This window comes from Mus musculus, chromosome 4 (assembly GCF_000001635.26).
Source record: "Mus musculus strain C57BL/6J chromosome 4, GRCm38.p6 C57BL/6J".
Classification (NCBI taxonomy): Eukaryota; Metazoa; Chordata; class Mammalia; order Rodentia; family Muridae; genus Mus; species Mus musculus.
The window spans coordinates 89,416,332-89,436,532 of NC_000070.6; the positions used below are offsets into that span (position 1 = coordinate 89,416,332).

Below are 20,201 nucleotides of genomic sequence, written 5' to 3' on the forward strand. Positions count from 1 at the left end.
GTTCTTGGTTTCTGTTAGTAAGATTCTTACATTTGCCTTTTGCCATCTGGAAATCTCTGGTGTTAATGTTCAAGCTGTCTCTGGTTGGAGCTTGTTCCTCCTCTGATTCTGTTAGCCTCTGTCAGCATTCCTGGGAGTCCAACTCTCACCTGAGTCCCAGTGGTCAGAGTACTCTCTGCAGGCAAGCTCTCCTCTTGCAGGACAGGTGTCCAGAAGTCTGGAGTTCTGATCCAACTCCTGAGTCCTGGGGTCAGAGCCCTCTCTGTAGGCAGACTCTCCTCTGACAAGGAATGTACCCAGGGGTCTGGGTCTCAGGTCTGCCTCCTGGCTGAGGATGAAGGCCTGAGGGGACACTGACCAAGAAGCTCTGTTGGTTCTATTGCCCACATTCTCTCAGGTGATCAGGAGGCCCTGGGTGTGCTAGGGGTACTGTGGCGTGGAGAGTCCTCTGGTGTCCTAGATGCCCTTGGCCGGGTTCAAGCAGAGGATGGTGGGGCTGGCCCCGACCTGAATGGATCCCAGCCTCTGGTCGGGCATGGTTCCTCAGTCCCTGTTCCTGCTGGCACAAGACCCTCCGTGATTCTGTAGAGCTGGAGTTGCGTTGCACTCACTTGTGATCCCGAGGAGATCCAGATATCCTGTTGCATGGAGAGCACTCTGTAGCCCTTAGCAGCCTCTGCTGGGCTCAGAAGGACGATGGCCTTCCTTGATATCCTTAAAGCAAAAGCCAACATTATATTTCACTAACAATTCCATTTAGATGTTTAGAAATCATGTTGGTTCAATTCAGTATAAACATTGTGTCTTAGTGTGGTCCTGGGGCTACCCACATAAACTTGTCTAAGAACCAACTTAGGGTCTAGGCTTCTGAGTTTCTGAACTATGTACCTTTCCCTGCTATCTGAAATTTCAATAGGTTCCAGGTTGACTCACACATTAGAAGATTGTAACCATTGTCACACAGGTCAAGTTGGGAGATTTAATCATTTCTCTCAGTCAAGGAAGTAGCAGATGACTTTCCAATATCTTTGGTCCTGGGAAGCCACTCCTTTCCTTTCCTTTCCTTTCCTTTCCTTTCCTTTCCTTTCCTTTCCTTTCCTTTCCTTTCCTTTCCTTCCCTTCCCTTCCCTTCCCTTCCCTTCCCTTCCCTTCCCTTCTTCCCTTCCCTTCCCTTCCCTTCCCTTCCCTTCCCTTCCCTTCCCTTCCCTTCCCTTCCCTTCCCTTCCCTTCCCTTTCCTTTCCTTTCCTTTTCTTTCCCTTTCTTCCTTTCTTCCTTTCTTCCTTTCTTCCTTCCTTCCTTCCTTCCTTTCTTTCTTTCTTTCTTTCTTTCTTTCTTTCTTTCTTTCTTTCTTTTAATTTATTTATTTTCATTTATACGCATTGGTGTTTTTGCTGCAAGCATGTCTGTGTAAAGGTGTCAGATCTTGGAGTAACAGACAGTCATGAGCTGCCATGTGGGTGCTAGGATGTGAACCCGGGTCCTCTGGAAGAGCAATCAGTGCCCACCACCCCTGAGCCATCTCGTTAGTCCCTATTGTAATGTCTCCAGGACTCTGTCTTCTTCATTTTCACCAACACTGTTGCTGTCATGTGTTGAGCATTTCCCATATGCCAGATACTGTGCGAATTGCCTTTCAAGCATGATCTCCTTCAACCCTAGCAGTGGGTTTAATGAATGTTAGGAACAGGAGCCTCAGTTCATACAGCTGCCACAGGACCGACCTGGAAAGCAAACCTATGGCTTTCAGTGATGGCTCTTTCATGGCTGTGGTGACCTGAGAGGACTAGCTGGGTGGAGAGGGAACGTCTATTATGCAGTGTCAGTCATCCAGATCCTTCACATTCAAGCCTGTATTTGCTTCATGCAGGAAGCCATGTTTCTACCTTCATATTGCAGCTATTTAAAGAAGGACCTCGGGAGCTTGATCGTCAGATGCTGGAAAAGCTCTTATTAGGGTAGGCTCCTAGCTCTAGCTAGGGTAGCTTTAAAAGAGATTATTTTTCTTCTCCATTGAACCCAAGTTTTAGGCAGAGCTAGTTATATGACTTATGGCAAATAAATAAACTGCACTGTGGCACTGCTCATTAATTTGTAGAGGCAAAGGTAGGGGGAGGGGTGGGGAATTCATGGAGGGGAGACCAGGAAGGGGGATAATATTTGACATGTAAACAAATAAAATGATTAATTAAAAAAAGTATGATAAGGACAATGCAGTGTGGATGCTGAAAGGATTTTTATGAGTGTTCTATGACTTGAATAGTATGATTCACTTAAAACACTGCATCCCAAAGTTGAGCACTCTGAAAATAATCTTAAATCCAGAGGGTAGAAATTAGATGCAAAACATTCAAGAATTAGTTTTAGGGAAGATTGAAAGCTTCTAGTTTTAATAACATTCTGTTGGAAGCAGTGAGCTGTGCCCTGTCTTGTAAGGTGGGGTAATGGTAGCCAGGATTAGAAGAAGCCCTTGTGGATAGTGGAGAATGCTGGAGATTACAGCTGAGGTGGGGGAAACCTGAAGAAAAAGAGGTCATTGCATTGCCATTGAGCTCATGTTTACCAAAAGAAGGCAAAGAGGTCATTGCAGAGATTCTGACTTAAAACATCATTTCTAATTAAAACATAAATAAAGATTATCACTAAAAATTGTTATGTTTACCTGCATAATAGTAGGAAATGTATGTATGTGTGGTTTTGACATCTGCAAGATTCCTACCAGATAGTTTGGATAATGGTCTGAAGGACAATTAAAGAAAGAGATTTAGGGGCTACCGTCATAGACTCAGGACAGTTCAGTGATATACAGGCAAATTAAGAGGACAGAAGAGAAGGCAATTGGTTCTATGAACACAAAATTATCCACCGTCTTCTGGGGTGCATGTTAAAAGTAGCCCGGAATGACTAGAATACAGAAAGAAAAACTGCTTAAAGGAAACCGTAGAGTGAATTAACTCCAGAGATGATAAAATACAAATACTTTCAAGAAATAGACTTCAACAAGGAAGTCATTTGAGTGTCTCTTATTATGTGGGCCTGGGCCGGATCTTTAAGGAAGCAAAATTGAGGGACAGTCTCCCTCAAGAGGCTCAAGGTCCAGAAATGCACACCTCTTCTGCTTCTGACACAGGTATGCATGGCAAGTTAAGTTGGGGTGAGAGTAATTTTCTGGGTATGAGGTAGTAAATCTGTTGCCCCTGCTTGGCCAGCATGTTGGATTTCTCCCCGAAGTCTGCTTCCTGGCCTACGTGGAGATCTTTAATAAAGCAATGGCAGAGGTGTGTGGGTGGAGTGTGGCAACCAACTGAGGCCGCACACACAAAGGTTCAAGGGTTTTGGGTGGCTGACTCAGGACTGTCTGAGGAAAAATAAAAATCTCAAAGGCAAGGAGAGCCGTTAAAAACACCCCGGACCACAGTCATACTTGCCCACAAAATATAGGTCTGTTACTCTAATGCCCACGTATTGCCCGACTTTAATAAGTTCCAATAACTTTACCATTTACTGTTACAGACAGACTGAAAGAAAAATAATGATTTACTAAGGCCAAACAACCTCATTATAACATTATAATTCTAGATTTCTACGTAGACATTGACTATAAATGAATGCAGGAGTGTATTAATGAAATGCAGCCCTCAAATGGAACCTGGCTACAGTTTTTTTTTTTCCATTTTTTATTAGGTATTTAGCTCATTTACATTTCCAATGCTATACCAAAAGTTCCCCATACCCACTCACCCCCACTCCCTTACCCACCCACTCCCCCTTTTTGGCCCTGGAGTTCCCCTGTACTGGGGCATATAAAGTTTGCGTGTCCAATGGGCCTCTCTTTCCAGTGATGGCTGACTAGGCCATCTTTTGATACATATGCAGCTAGAGTCAAGAGCTCCGGGGTACTGGTTAGTTCATAATGTTGTTCCACCTATAGGGTTGCAGATCCCTTTAGCTCCTTGGGTACTTTCTCTAGCTCCTCCATTGGGAGCCCTGTGATCCATCCATTAGCTGACTGTGAGCATCCACTTCTGTGTTTGCTAGGCCCCGGCATAGTCTCACAAGAAACAGCTACATCTGGGTCCTTTTGATAAAATCTTGCTAGTGTATGCAATGGTGTCAGCGTTTGGATGCTGATTATGGGGTGGATCCCTGGATATGGCAGTCTCTACATGGTCCATCCTTTCATCTCAGCTCCAAACTTTGTCTCTGTAACTCCTTCCATGGGTGTTTTGTTCCCACTTCTAAGGAGGGGCATAGTGTCCACACTTCAGTCTTCATTTTTCTTGAGTTTCATGTGTTTAGGAAATTGTATCTTATATCTTGGGTATCCTAGGTTTGGGGCTAATATCCACTTATCAGTGAGTACATATTGTGTGAGTTCCTTTGTGAATGTGTTACCTCACTCAGGATGATGCCCTCCAGGTCCATCCATTTGGCTAGGAATTTCATAAATTCATTCTTTTTAATAGCTGAATAGTACTCCATTGTGTAGATGTACCACATTTTCTGTATCCATTCCTCTGTTGAGGGGCATCTGGGTTCTTTCCAGCTTCTGGCTATTATAAATAAGGCTGCTGGCTACAGTTCTAAGTGAGAGTTCTTCTATGCTGACGGCTCTCAGAGAAAATGCTAGTCCTTTGATGAGGACTACTTCTTGCTGCTCTGTGCAGCACACTGGTTTCAGTCAGGGCAACGGACCTTTCAGCGTGCTTTCCGTTGGTTTGACTGTGGCCTGAGGTAGCACTCAGACTGTCTTTCACCATTTTAGTCATTCTGTGGTTCCCTTAGAAAGAGCTGAGGCTGTGAGTAACCTTTACCTCTTAGTTCAAAGTGGATTTGTAAAGCAGAGAATAAAATCCCCCCTTCCCACGCAGTTGTCCTTGGTTAAGACAAACTTAGAGAGTTCCAGAGTCTATTTAAATATTATGACAAAACAACAACAACAACAACAACAACAACAGCAGCATTAACTATAACAACAATAGTAACATTCGCAACAATCTAGACATAGCATGGGCATTTTATATTAAACAGTGTCTTTATAAGTGCTCGTATTAAAAACTGAAACACTGGAAGGAGGCTGGGGAGGGCAAATGTGAGAATTAGGTGTGTGTATGTTTTGACACCTGATTTTTGAGGCACGATATAACATATATTTTCAACAATTAGGCAAAAAAAAAAAAAAGCAAAGGCCACTTGATATTGCCACATGGCCAGTAACGTGTTTGCTTTTGGGGGACATACAACTCCTTCCTCAGCAGATGTTGCAGACACTGATAAAGCTGGTATGCTTACAGTACCAGCCCTGTCAATTACTTTAGATGGTCTCTCTTCAGCAGCCATTCCAAGTGGGCAATAGTGATCATGGTTTTACAGGAGGAAACGAAATATTGGAGGCTGGCTGAGCTGAGATCCGAGTGGCAGGCATATCAGAGCCCCTGACTGACATCTTCTCACTTCTGAACCAGAGTCCTTTCTCCTGAACTGTGCTGACCACACCTTTCATACCAAGATACGTTGATTGCACCCAGAGACCAAAGGACACCGTGATTTGATCCCCTGAGCTGAATGCTTTCCATGTTCCAGGCAGTGTGACAGTGTCTCTCACGTGAGAAAGGTAAGAGTAGTGAAGACAGGCCAGGAGGCAAAGAGGCCAGATATCAGCAAGGAATACTTTTTGGCAGAGTTAAGCACAAACAGCTTAGCATTCAGAAAGGACTTTTCTTTGAACTGGGGAAGTTCATGGCAGCTTTCCCAGGGATGGGTCCCTGAGGACAAATGGTATTTAGCTAGCAGAAAAGGGGGTTAAGTGCGTGCCTAGCAGCAGGAACAGCATGTCCACAGGCACAAGGTTCTAAGAGAGCCCTCCACTTCTGAGGACTAGCCAGGAGTCTGGCATGTTTAGAGCATAGAGTAGTGGAGAGAAATGAGGCAAGCATGAGAAAGGGGCTTGTGAAACTTAGTTAAGCAATGTCAGACTGTGAAGGAGTTGAAGTAGATGAAGAAAGGGAATGAAAATCTGGGAAATTGGCAGGAGAGATGGCTCTGGATAAAGGGAGCCCATGTGTGATGTTGGAGATTGCCTGGAAGACTGTTGTTTCATATTTTTTAAATTATCTGCGTTTTTTTTTTTTTTTTTGAGACAGGGTCTCTATTATGTAGCTCTGGATGTCCTGAAACTTGCTATTGAGACCAGGCTGGCCTAGACCTTGTGGATATCTACCTGTCTCTGTTTCCTGATCACTGATATTAAAGGTGTGTGCTACCACGCCAGCTTGCATTTTACAGTCTTCGTAACACACATGTTCATATGTGCAGACACACAGTATATACTTTTTAACACTCTGTTTTAAGTTGAGGTCCACAATAAAGCCAATTAATGACCTCCCCAAAAGCCACCATTTCAAATAATTGATGTCATCTCAAATTAGAAGCAATTCAGTGGGCAAGCAAGAGTTACTCGAGGTGTGATTTGGTGCCCTTGCTGGAGGATAGTATAAGAAGGAAAATATTTAAACCACATTTAGATCTGATATAGTAATGATAATTGTTTTTTTGTAAAGTACAGAAGACCCCCACATACTTTTGCACTGATATAGATAGTACAACTTGTAAAAAAAAAGCTCTGTGTATGTATGTGTGTGTGTGTGTGTATCTGTGTATGGAAGAGGTGTAGCAGAATTGTGCTATTTCATATTTTGAACTATGTATTATGTACCTCAAACATAAAAAGAAAAAAAATTGAGGCATTTTCTAAGAGGGACAGGGAGATCACTGGTAGACTGGTTGGAGCATAAAGCATGAAAGTATGTTACAGACCACTTTCTTATAGTTAATTTTTCTTATAGTTTTTAATGAATTATTTTATTTATTTACTTTTATCTCGATCATGCCCCGCTCCTCCCCTTTCAGTGCCACCCTTACAAATCCCTCTCTTCATTACCTTCTCTGAGGAGAAGGGGAACCATCCCCTTGGGTACCATTCCAGTCACAGTAGGTCTAAGTGAATTCTTGCCCACTGAGGCCCAACCAGGCAGCCCAGTTAGGAGAAGGGAATCCAATGACAGGCAACTGAGTCAAGCACAGGCTCTGCCTCGATTGTTAGGGGAGCCACATGAAGACCAAGCAGCATCTTTGTTACAAATGTGGCAGGGTTGGGGGGGAGGGGGCTTAGGTCCAGTCCCTGCATACTCTTTGGTTGGTGGTTCAGTCTCTGTGAATCCCCATGGGCCCAGGTTAGCTGACTCTGTGAAATTATAGTACATTATAGTTGAATAAAGGGATATTTAAAAACTATAGGGATCTGTTGGAGGTGGATGGGGGGAGGGACCTGGGTGGGAGAGGGGTTGAAGATGGGAACAGGGATGAGGATCAGGTGGGGGAAGGGGGGAGGTGGGGTGTGCAAAAGGGCTGAGAGTGGTGGTGGTTCTTGTGGTGTCCTTGACCCCTCCAACTCACTCAGTTCTATCCCCCACTCTGCCACAAGACTCCCTAAGCTCTGCCTGATGTTTGGCTATGGGTCGTCTGCTGTTGGAGGAAACATCTCAGGAGACAGTTATGCTAGGCTTCTGTCTGCAAGCATAGCAGAGCGGCATTGTTAGTGTCAGGGATTGGTTCTTGCCCATGGAATGTGTATCAAGTTGGGCCAGTCATTGGTTGGACATTCCCTCAATCTCTGCACCATCTTTATCCCTGTGCATCTTGTAGGTAGGACAGATTTTGGGTTGAAGGTTTTGTGGATGGTTTGATGTCCCCCTCCCTCAATTGGCTACAGGAAGTGACCACTTTGGTCACCATATCCCCTGCTGGTAGACGTCTCAGCTAGGGTGACCCTATAGACTCTCCAGAACTTCCTAGGTCCCAGGTCCCCAGCTACTCCCAGAGATGCCCGGCATTAAATACAGTTCTCACTCTCAGCCCCTTTCACACCCCATCTCCCCCACCTGATCCTCATCCCTGCTCCCATCTTCGCCCCGCCTCCCACCCAGCTCCCTCCCCCATCCACCTCCAACAGATAGTTTTTAGATATCCCTGTATTCAACTATAATGTACTATAATTTCACGCATTTCTAAGGAAGCTGTGGTTTGCGACCCCTTTGGCAACCTCTGTCTTCAAAAATATTTATATTACTATTCATAACAGTAGCAAAATTACAGTTATGAAATAGCAGTGAAGTAATTTTATGGTTGGGGGTCACCACAACATGAGGCACTGTGTTAAAGGCTGAGGACCACTGTTAAGGTATTAACTCTGCAGAAAATAAGTAGTGTGTAGATGTGCCATATGCTAAATTTTGTTTTTCCATCCTGTGGTTGAAGGACATTTTAGGTTTCCTTACCACTTGCCTGTGAGGAGTAGTTCTGTTAATCATTCCTGTCTCTGTCATTTGTGTGAACGTATTTTTCCCCTTTTAGGTGGCCCTCATAGTGTAGACTGTTATATGGATAACCACTATTTAACTGTTTGTGGAACTGTTAAACTAACTGTCAAAGTGGCTATGCCATTTTGTACTCAGATGAAAAACTGTGTGAAGGTTTCCACTTCTCATTGCCAATAAGTGTCTGGGGCTTTGTGTTTGTTTGTTTGTTTGTTTGTTTGTGTTTTTTTGCCTTTGACTGACTAAGCCTAGTGGTTTTATTGGCATTTTCCTGATGACTATCGATGCCCAGCACATTGGTGAAATGCTGTCTGTTTAAATCTTTTGCCCATTATAAAAATTGAGTTGCCTGTCATTTTGTTATTGATCAGGGCTTTTGGTGTTCTTAATTTTCATTTGAGGATAATAGTACATTAGTAAGGAGGCACAATTCTCTCTCTATCCCTTATTTTCCTGATACTCCTTTTAAATCCCTCTAACTTTTAGAGGGAACCTTCGGGGCATCTCTTTTTGCAGACTGTTTGCATGACAAAAATTTGTATTATGAAAGTTGGCATGGTCCCTCCTCAGTGAGGTCTTCCGGAGGGGCAGCCACAAGAACCCTGGCTTTTATAAAACGTTCATTGTTCTTCATTTTCTTCCCAGCCACCTTCATGAGCAGCCAGAAAAGCATGGAACTCCTTGAGTTGCATGTTACTTCAGAATCACCTCCAGATACTCACACTGAAATTAGAAGCTGGAGAAGGCGGCTAATGTCTTGTCTCAGTTTATAGTTTATAGTTTATATTTCCCTTGATATACATTTATATTTCCTGGACCCACCTGCCCTTTGTAGTAATCTTGTCTTAATGCTTATGATGAAACGTAAGAAAAAATGACTTTGGATTTCTTCTAAAGCAATCGCTTTCTTTCCCCCACCCCCTCATCTCTCTCTTTCTCTCTCTCTCTCTCTGTCTTTCTTTCTTTCTTTCTTTCTTTCTTTCTTTCTTTCTTTCTTTCTTTCTTTCTTTCTTTCTTTCTTTCTTCTCTCTTTCACACACACACATGCAGAAATACACACACACACACACGCAGAAATACACACACACACACACATACACACACACACACACACACACAGAGAGAGAGAGAGAGAGAGAGAGAGAGAGAGAGAGAGAGAGAGAGAGAGAGAGAGAGAGAGGACTGTATTCTTAAGTAGATAGTGTACAAATTAAGTTATCACAGAAAAAGAAAGAGGAGCTACCAAGAAAGATGAACTGAAGACTGCGACAGAGCTCTTCTCTCTGCCCACAGGGTAAGTGGGAGAGAGTGGGAGTGAAAGGGGAGGCTGAGGGACTCCTGGCTGTCATGTACTTTGTCAGTATTTTTTAAAGGGTCAGTTGGTTCATGAACCACAGCTGGCCACTGCGGTTACATCTCAGCACTTAAGTATGTTTGGTCAGGCCCACAAAATGCCATTTGCCTGTTTGGATTTTGAACCAACACTTAAGCTCCAAGAAATTTAAAGTAACAGGTCAGTAAAACAGGCAAGATTTATCCAGATTGAGCCATGCTGTCAGCAGGAGTAATGATGGATGGGCACTGCTTTCTGACAGGACTGCTTTTGCTGAACCTGCTAGTATTTTTTTGCTATTGACCTGACTTTCAATTTGTCAGTTGTCATACTGAATAATTAATTAATTACATTATTTTCCTTTTTTGTTTGTTTGAGTGGGAAGGACTTTGGCCCTGTAATTAATGGCTGTCTTGCTCACATCTCCTGGATTTGGGGACTACAGGCTTCCTGCAATCATGTACCATGACTCGTTGATTCATGAACATTCATGCAGGACATTAATAGCATCATTTTTCCACCTAGACCTGCATTGCCTGCATTATTCTTTACATGACATAGAGTTTGTAATGGATTCTTTCTCTGTATCTATCATCCAGTGTCTACAAACACCATGGCTTTAAGGCAGTGGAAATCAATGCAGAGTTGTAGGGGTGGTAAATTCAGTCAGGATATCAGCAGGCTCTTGCCATCCACACAGGTTATATAGGAGAATTTTCTGAACTTCCAGTGTCTTCAGGAAGTTTTCATCTGGAAGTTACCTCACTGTATTTTCTGCTATCTCTTTTCTCTCAGCCTCTTCTCTGTGTGCTTCTATAAGGACATTTATTATTGGATTTCTTGCCTACTGTGACTAACTGAGTTAATTCATCTTAAGTTAATTCTTAAGTTTTCATATAAAAATCATATTAGTAAACTTGGAGGATTATGATATGGAAATATTTTTGGGGGGTGATCTACCCACTGCATTAGCCAGATTGGACAGTTCTAGAAAATACAGACAGAATGGAGAAGTTGAAGTTGTAGCCATTCCTCAGGGTAAAGAAATGAAATGAAGACAAGACCAAAGAGGGAACTTTTATCTCAATCCTGGTTTGCTATAAGAATCAAATAACCTTAATCTTTGGACTTCCACACATTAGCAAACTGAGTCAGGGAATACTTAGTTCCTGTGAATCACTAATTCAACCTTGGTTTACTGTGTAATGTGGTTAATTGCTTGACCTTGGCCATGGATCCATAGATCTTTTAATAGGTTTACTGCTTTCAGTTGACTAAAATTACAACCATCGAAAATACTCTGTGAGCACGGGCATTTTAATGAATGTAGACACATGACTCTGACTCTTTTTTTTCCTGAATGAGGGGGTGCTACTAAGATCACAGAAGATGTGAATCTAGGTAATGCTCAAGAGTAGACACAGAGCCAGGCTGCATGCTCTCTGACAACTCTGCCATGCCACATGAGCACCAGGAAGCCACTCCCCCTAAAAAAAAATCTAGTCATGGGATTATAAAACACTTCACAGACAGTCCTAAGTCCAAGTGAAGGTTTCAGTCAGAGTAGTCAGAGCTATGAGGAATTTGAGGCAAATCAAATATTCGGGAGTGTAGTAGCACGTATTTCTATATGCTCAATAATTTAGAAATCTTACTTATGCATCCTGACAGATTACATCCTGCATTCTAGTGCTTCCTATTGGGAAAAGTGTGTGTGTGTGTGTGTGTGTGTGTGTGTGTGTGTGTGTGTGTGTGTGTTGCAGAGAGCTATACAGACAACCATACCCAGTCTCATACACACTCCCGTCACAACTAGGGTTTAGTGATGTGAACTAAGGTGTGGGCTTTTTGTTTGTTCCTTTGCTTTTGTTTCTCTTTTGCTGTGGCACGAAATCCAGGGCAGTGAAAAGCCCAGGCAGGGGGTTTGCCAGAGTGTAAACCTGGGCAGCCTTGCTCAGCTCTTGGTTGAGTGTGGAGTTGTTGGCGGCCAGAGGGTGGTTGCCTGGAGAGAGCAGCCTGACATTCTTGCACGCTGACATCAAGCTGCCAAGTTGCTGCCCTCTGGTGAGTCAACAGCAAAAGGCCTACATGGTCCGAGAGTGGCTGTCCAATCAGAAGCTGTGGTGGCTACCTCAGAAATGTGTCCAAACCTCAGCATTCTGCAGGCTTCAAACAGCTCCTTCTGAGAAAGAATGTAGGCATGATTAAAGCTACGAGAAACACACAACCTGTAATCACAGCAACAGTGAGATAGATCCCGCATTTGCTTCTAAGGCCAGCTTGTTGGATTTTAGTCAGCGGAACCTAGAGAACCTAGAGAACAGATTGAAGACCTGATTGGTGGACTGAGAGTTTTCTGTATACTGAGATCAAGGTGTCCTTGAATGGTACTGCTGGTCTGTGACAGCAGTGGGCTCCACTAGCAGGTATTGCAACTCAGCAGCAATATCTCCAGTCTGCCATCTCTTTCAGTGAGAATTCATATGCACATGTGTATACTGAGGTAGAAACTTATGGTAGAGCCTCTTCTCTCGTGTCCTTAGTAGAGGTGGATGTGTCTTCCACTGAGCAGGGATGTGATGGATGATGCAAGAGGCAGATTATTTGCTTAGTGCAGCACAAGCCTGCTCACCAGCTAAGAGCAGAGTCCTTTCCACAGCACTGCCACCATATGGCACTGCCATATCATAGAGGCCATAAAGGGGAATGGCACTGTAAAGATTAACTAGATTTTGCTTGGCAAGGTCAGGCATCCAGATAACATGCTGTAAATGGCAAGAAGGAGAAAGGGGATCTATATGACATTGGTGGCAGTGGCTTTCCTCACAGCCCAGCCCATCTGATTTGGACTGTCCATTGTCCTCTTAAAGATGCCCAAGAAAGCTGTATGGTTTTGTGGGTAAGGCAGTCTTGAAGCTTTGCCTATGTGGAATGGTAATGTCACTAAGAAAGAGACAGGATTTGGATAGGATGGGGACAGTAGCATACCACCAACTCTAAATTCCCCATGAGCCTGAGTTCTCTTCCATGTGACGTCTCCTACAAGGATGGCGTGTTCTTTCAGCGCCCTTTACCTATTTGTCTATTCATTCAAAGTTATATTTTCTCACATCCAAAGCATCAGGTATCAGGGGTTTACTGCTGTTTTTTTTATTTTTTATTTTTTTCCAAAAGACTAATAGTTCACACAAAGAAACAGAAAAAATTGATATACAATATAACCAATATTTTAATATATACCACAACAGAATAAAAACTCCTGTCAAATGCTGTTAAAATTTGAATCTTAAATGTACCCATAGGCTCACATTTTGAGCATTTAGTCTCCAACTGATGACAATATTTGGAAAGTTTCTGTAGATTTTGAGATTGGAGCTTAGCTGAAGAAAGTGGGTCACTGAGGTGCCTCTTCTCCATGATAGTCTTCTGTTGCTGTCTCTGCCTGCCATGGTGTGAGCTGAGTGCTTCTGCCTCTGCCTCAATGGGCTGAATTCCCTGAAACCATGAGCTGAAGCAAATCCTTTTTCTTCATGTAATCTGTTACTGTTGCATCACAGCAATGCTAGAGCGATTAATTTAAAATCTAAGAGCTTTCATAGAATGTGTATATACATGTCTGCATTGTGGTTCAAATGGAAGTTTCACTGTAACTCCATTCAGAAGAAACAGACATCTAGACAGATGAAATAGCAGCTAGGAGACAAAGAATAAATCTAGACATTTTGACTTTATATTTGAGTCCTTAAGTATCCAGTTATAGACTTAAGGAAAGCTGTTTGACTCTGTGGCATCCACAGACATAAGTCAGTTCATGGCTCTTTAAATGAGGGATATTGGGTGTGCTCGTTGGTGACGCTTTGTATGTAGAGGTGGCTGTACATGTGAAGACTGCCAAGGTCTACCATCAAGGGGCAAGAAAGTGAGTAACTGATATTAGAGGTTTCTACAGCCTTTCTGGATTTTATTATTGAGAAACAAAATTCTCAGTATTTCTTGGCTTAAATAACAAGGAGAATTTGCATAGCTCATGCATTTTGCAATGTGGGCCAGGCTTGGTTAAGATAGCTCCTCTCTGTTGCATGAAGTGCCTGTTGGTATTGCTTAAAGAACATCTGAGCAGCTGAGCCTCTTCATTCCTCTGTATCTTGATGTGATCTCTTTACTGGTCCTTCAAGCATGAGACCTTCAGGTAGCATTAAAAATTATGTGGCCTATATTAGATTGCCTAGAGTGCAGTTTCAAAAGAGTGAGATAGTCAGAGCTGTATTATCATTTGTAACCTGCATCTGGATGTTGTATAACCTTGCTTGTACTAGAGTCAGTTAGCTGGGGTGGTTGTGAAGTCCTGTCTAGGTTCAGGATGGGCATAGAGTCTTTCTCTGAATGTAGACATTCCAAGGTTCAAGAAATCTTGTGAGACTAAAATGCTTTAATGCAAATATTTAGGAAATTGATTGGCATAAAAGTAACATTGCTGTAAGAATATAGTTGGAGTATTGGAAACTGGTTTCATCTCCATGCTCTCTCATATATAAGGTCAGTTTTTTAGTCTCAGTTTCCAGGACTAGTATTTTAGAGTTGTTAAAGATTAAATAAAGTATATAAATATCTTGGTATATGAGGCTGGTACAAATCTCAACTCATGTACAAGAATTGAGGTTGTTGGTTGGCCAGAAGGAAGGCAGACAGCTGGAGAGTATGAAGGGTAGATTGTAATATGCATTTGTAGCTGATGATAAGTTGGTCAAACAATAGTATCTCAAAGTTACGTGATGTGGGCATAGTTCCCAACTATCTAGAGTCTGCCACAGAATCCTTACAGTAAGTGCATGAAGGATTGACTGTTGACATCCCCTATATCAGTTGAGGAACTTCAGGATCAAAAAGGATAAGAAAACTTCCCTAGTTGTCAGGTAACAAAGACAGGGAACCTTAAAGTTGTATGCAACAATCTATGTTCCACATATGAGAGAACAAGTAATATTTGTCTTTCTGGGTCTGGATGGTTTCTGTAAGGCGATGAGTTCTAATTCTACCCACTTCCCTGCAAATGACATAATTTTATTGTTCAAAGGCAGGATTTGAATCAAGGCAATGATTTTTAAAAATCAGAACCATATAAGAATAGCCTACCTTTAAACTGAACACTAAATTTTTTTTTCAGCAGGGTAAACCTGTGCTTAAACTTGCACTTCAGAAAGTTATACTGAATATAGCTTCGAGATTGCCAGCAGCTAATTGCCAGTAGCAATTGCTCTAGCCTAAACAAAACCATCTAATAGTAAAGAGCCAGTACAGTACGGATAAGGAGGACATTCAAGGAAATTAGTGGCAATCATGTAGACTGCTGAGTGGATATATAGAGCGTTAGAGGCACCATTGCAGTGACAGGTAATCTCTGAGTGTACGTACTGCATACGTACACCATAACCCATATACATCATAGCAGGGCTCCGAGTGGAAAAGAAAACAACCCTAGGGTGCCTTCTGGCCACAAGCATATTTCCTAGGCATTTGTACTCTCAGTCTAGACTGAAAACAAACAAAACAAATTTCTCTGAAATGCTGGAAACCCTCCCCACTTGAAGCTCTCAGATCTCCTACCTTGTAAATCTAGCTTTCAGATTCCATGCCACACTTCCTTTCCCACACCCCAGGTCCTTGGAACAGGGATCACAATGATCTGCGTGTGTGTGGTGATTGTTCCTTCCACATCAAGGGCCTCGGAGGATGACGTAGCACAGCTTTCTCCTGCGCTGACATCCACCCACTCCTCCAGTTGCACCTGCAGTTTGCAGCAGATCAATGGCTTGGTATTCTACTCTCCAACTAGTACTAGAGATTGGTATCAGGCTATGGTATCCCGGGATATTTCCACGTGGCATCTCTGTTGACCTTGTCATTTAGTTTCATGGCGACCTTCTTTTGGACTGTAATATGCACTTAGTAAGGTAGAGCAGGAATGTATGCTGTTTGGTAAGGCATTTTATATCTCAGATAGAGGAATCTGTTTATTGATAGGTCAGTGTCTAAGAAACAAAACTTCTACTCTCAAGGTAATTATGAATTAGCTATTAGGCTTTCTTAAGTTCACAGAGCATAATTTATAACATAAAACCTGTCATAGAAAGTGCTCACTTTAATCCATTCTATAGATAATAATTATTTTTAATAAAAGAAAACATTTACAAGAGGAAACAAAACAGTCTGATGGCTTAACTTAATGAGGAAAATAAAACATGCAAACACCTGAACCAGAAACCTGGAGTGTCTAGGTTTTCTGACTTTGATAGTTTATCTTTTCAAGTTAATTCAACTAAGGTAATTTCAGATGCTAGAAAGGCTGCTGTAACTTTGTCTGAGACCCAAGTCCTGAAACTTGCTCTGTAGACCTGGCTGGCCTGGTCTATATGATTTTCTCTGCCTCCTGGTGTTGGGATTAAAAATATGCACTACCATTGTCTGGGCATAATTCATATAAAAATAATTTTGCTTTGTTCTAATACCACATTTTGAATAAACCACTGCCTTTCCCACTGTGCTACGGAGCTGTTTTGTTTATTAAATATCTCCTCTAGGTATAGTTGATTCTTCATCCAGTATTTCTGATAATAACCCATCTGAGCATGGAGTTTTATGATAATTGCTCTATTATTTGTCTGTGCATATTACTTGGTTACTTATAGGCATTGTGTTAGCCTTTCATAGTGACAGTCTCTGCAGTTATGATCTAGTCAAGCTATAGCAAGGCATACTATACAGCTTGGTCACAGACCTGCAAGATTCAAACCTGCAGAAGTTTGAATTTGGCTTTGCACATTCAATCATTCTTTTAGAGAAATAATATACTATGCTACAATCGCAACTTAACTTTTTCATATACAAAGGGGAAAAAACTGAACATATTTAAGATTTAGAAATTCACAAAGGGATTAGTTGGACATTTCTAATGAGGCCTACTTACTAAGTGAATGGAGACAAGTGCCTGACTCATGGGGTTACTGCTTCTTGTCGTGGCTACACCAGCACTATAGAGCAGCAACAGATTAGGGTACAAATGCTAGAAGAAAGCCTAGGTTTTACTCAGAACGAGCTCTCCCTCTTCCTTACCCGCTTCCTTTTCTCCTTTTCCCTTTTCTTCCACTTCCTCTTCTTCCTTCTCCTATTCTTTCTCTTCCTCCTCCTCCTCCTCATATTCCTCTTTTCCTCCTCCTCTTTCTTCTTTTACAACAGGGTCTCACTATGTAGCTCTGACTGATCTGGAACTCATTATGTAGATCAGACTTGAGCTAAACTGCCTGTCTTTGCCTCCTAAGTGCTGGGATTAAAGGCATGTCCTACCGAGGTGGCCCTCAGAAGGCCTTCTAGCTGTTAAGCAGGGTTTCAGAGTCTCTGAAAGTTAATCAAACGAAAAGCACAGTTTGACAATCTAAATTTCTCTTCATTTTATTAAACCTTGTACCCAGGAGATTAATTTCCTTTTTTTTCCCTAGGAAGGAGATCTCTTGTTTGTGACAGTCTCAATGATATATAACTAGTTTCCAAGCATACAGAGCAAATCCGAGGCAATCATTTGTTAGTCATAAAGATAATGCAAGCAATGGAAACACGTTTTCAGGTCACATCACCAGACAGAAACTTTGCATGGATTCTTTCCTGGTTCAAGAGTTCACTCATAAGGCCTACTTTCTCTATCAGCTGGCTCAACCTGATAAGAACCTGAAATAAAGGTTCTTTCCAAGCTTTTATTTATTTGTCCTTGTGACATAAGGGTTGTGGAGATTAGTCTGTACAGAGACGTTTCTGGTTGGTCCATTTTTCTTTGGAGTAATTGTCTATCTCGGTTTGACAGGGTAAATAGAATTATTTAAGTCGCTTTCAAAAATTTCCCAACAACTTTGCGTCTAACAAGTTTTCTCTGAGTATGTATTGAGGTCTTGTATATTCAGCCTTAGATGGTCTAGTGATAATATGATTCAAGACTAGAGTAACTAAGAGAAAGAAATATATGCCCATAAAAATACGTTAGATGTAAGTGAGAGTGGGACTTTTATTTTTCTATTCAATATTTTCCAGACTTTTGTTCTTCCCAGGAACTTGTCCCAAAAGGTGTTCATTTAAAGTTCACTCCAGAAATGGTCTGTTAGGCCTTTGTTCTTGGAGAACTCCAGTGGATTGGAATTGTGGCTGTCCTGGAAGGATAATGGAGTGTAGGAGTGCCCATGTTCATGCCCACGCCCAACTTATCTTAGCCACTTCCCTTCCACTCCCATCCAGTGCCCCTTCTACTCTGCCGGGTGGATGCCAATTGCTGAACAGTCTCTATAGCTTCTGTACTTAATCTTTCAATTCCCTGACAACTCGGCCAACAACACCCTTCTTTCCTATGATAAGTAAACTTACTGACTTCCCTAAATCCTGTCTCTTCCCCTCTAAGTTAATCATTAAATGATATGATATTATGGTACTTCATAAATTCTACATTCTTGTATTTTCAGGATATGTTGAAGTAGACATTTAATCTGGTCTGTTATTTTATCTACTGAGCTACAGCTATGAATTGGTCACTCTTTTCCTTAGAGGGTTGCATTAATTCTCTGGTATTAAGGCAACAGAGAACATTATTCTTTGGACTAGCTTATCACCGGTGCATGATCAAGTAGAATCTTAACTGTGACTGAGGATCCAAGTATCCTTTCTTGTACTGAGTAAAGTGTGAAACACACCAGGATTTTTTGTTGTTGTTGTTGTTTTTTCAAAACACGGTTTCTCTCTATCGCCCTGGCTGTCATGGAACTCACTCTGTAGACCAAGCTGGCCTCAAACTCAGAAATCCACCTTCCTCTGCCTCCCAAGTGCTGGGATTAAAGGCGTGTGCCACCACGCTGGCTACACCAGGATATATTCTTGGACAAGACTGCGAATTTTATGTGCACTTCCAGAAGTCTCAGAACACAATGGTATAAAGAGACAGAGACGTGCTCTGTGCTTTCTTCTTCTAGTGTCTGCATGCTATGACACCATCATTATGCACTTCATTTTTAGTCAAGAGCTTAGAATATGCTAACACTGTTGTCAATCTTGCTCTCTCAAAATATGGCCTTTAGTTACTATAAATATTTATTTAGATAGGGGGCATATTATATATGTAAGTGTTATAGGAAAAAACTGAAAATAAACACTGCACTCGTAGCACTAATTTAAAACATTTTTATCAGTGCTTCAATGCCTCAGTGTGCCTTCCTTATAGTCCAGTTCTCTTTCTAGCTCTGGAACCAATGTCTGCCTTGAGTTTTGTTCAGACTGTTACCTGGTTAGCCTTAGTTTCCCATATGTGTATGTGTTCCAAGATAAGCTCTTAAACTGTGCTTCTTTTTGAAGCTGATGTAAATGAAACCCTATAGCATAAATTCTTCTTAAACTTAATTTATTGAGAGTTTACTCTGAGACTCTCCAGTTTTCATGTATACAACTTAGTTCCTTGCTGTCAGTAGATAATATCCAGTTGGGGGATTTTATGGCAATCTCTTGTCTTGATTGGGTTGGTCCTATTGTATTATGCATTTTACTGTTATGGGGCATGTGGCCTTGGTCATTCCTATGCATGGTGGTGTGTTAGGTTTCTCATTGTAGAGACAAATGCCTGAGAAAGAAGGTTTAAAGAAGGATGTAGAGAGAATATCTTGTGTATTGTATGGGTGCATCGCCTGTCAACTAAAGAATAGAATAGAAGACTAGAATAAAGGGAAGAATAGAAGGTGGGACATGCAGTAGGCAGAAAGAATTCTGGGATAGAATGGGGCATGGGGGAAGAGTTGTTGGGGGACGGATTGAGGAAAACAGACCTATGGTACCTGAGCAGAGAATATAGATTAGTATAAATGGTTATTTTAAATTATTAGCTAGTCAGGGAAAGAGCCTAGCTCTATGGATGGCTTAGGTAGTTGTAAATATATTTTGAGGCTGAGTCATTATTTTGGGGATCTTGGGGCTGGGAGAAAAACAGCCTTTTACAAAGGGAAGATTTAGTCTTTGGCTTACAAACGTAAAGGCTCTGGTGATGCTTTGCCTGGTATCTCTGCTTCTGGGGCAGTTGCGTGGCAGAGTATCATGACAGGGAAGAACTGGCCCAGAGGAGAAGCTTAGTTTCTGCAAAGAGAGAGAGAGATCAGAAGAGAAAAGAGAGAGGGCGGGGGAGAGGGATGGAGAAGCAGAGGTTGATGGAGAGAGTGAGGGAGAAGAAGAAAACTTTGGACAAAGTCCTTGGTGACCTCCTTCTTCCATTTAGGAACCATCTCTGAAAGTTTCTGAATCTTGAAATGCTATCAAATTATGAATCCACCAATGGGTTAATCACTGATTATGCTATATGTGTGTGTATGTGTATGTATATATATATATACTCACATACACACACACATATATATATATATATACATACACACACATATATATATATACATACACACACACATATATATACATATATATATAT

General features: G+C 41.8%; 1 long non-coding RNA gene across 1 annotated transcript in view, besides 1 other annotated feature; it reads left to right on the forward strand.

The window, feature by feature from the left end:
* The window catches only part of Gm12610 (predicted gene 12610), a 223,442-nt gene that overhangs the window by 121,152 nt on the left and 82,089 nt on the right, over window positions 1-20,201 (forward strand). The window lies entirely within an intron of this gene.
* Window positions 10,080-12,773: an enhancer, noted in NCBI's record as "VISTA enhancer mm10". NCBI's record gives its function as "enhancer in: heart[4/7]" and the evidence as "EXISTENCE:transgenic organism evidence [ECO:0001131][PMID:17130149]".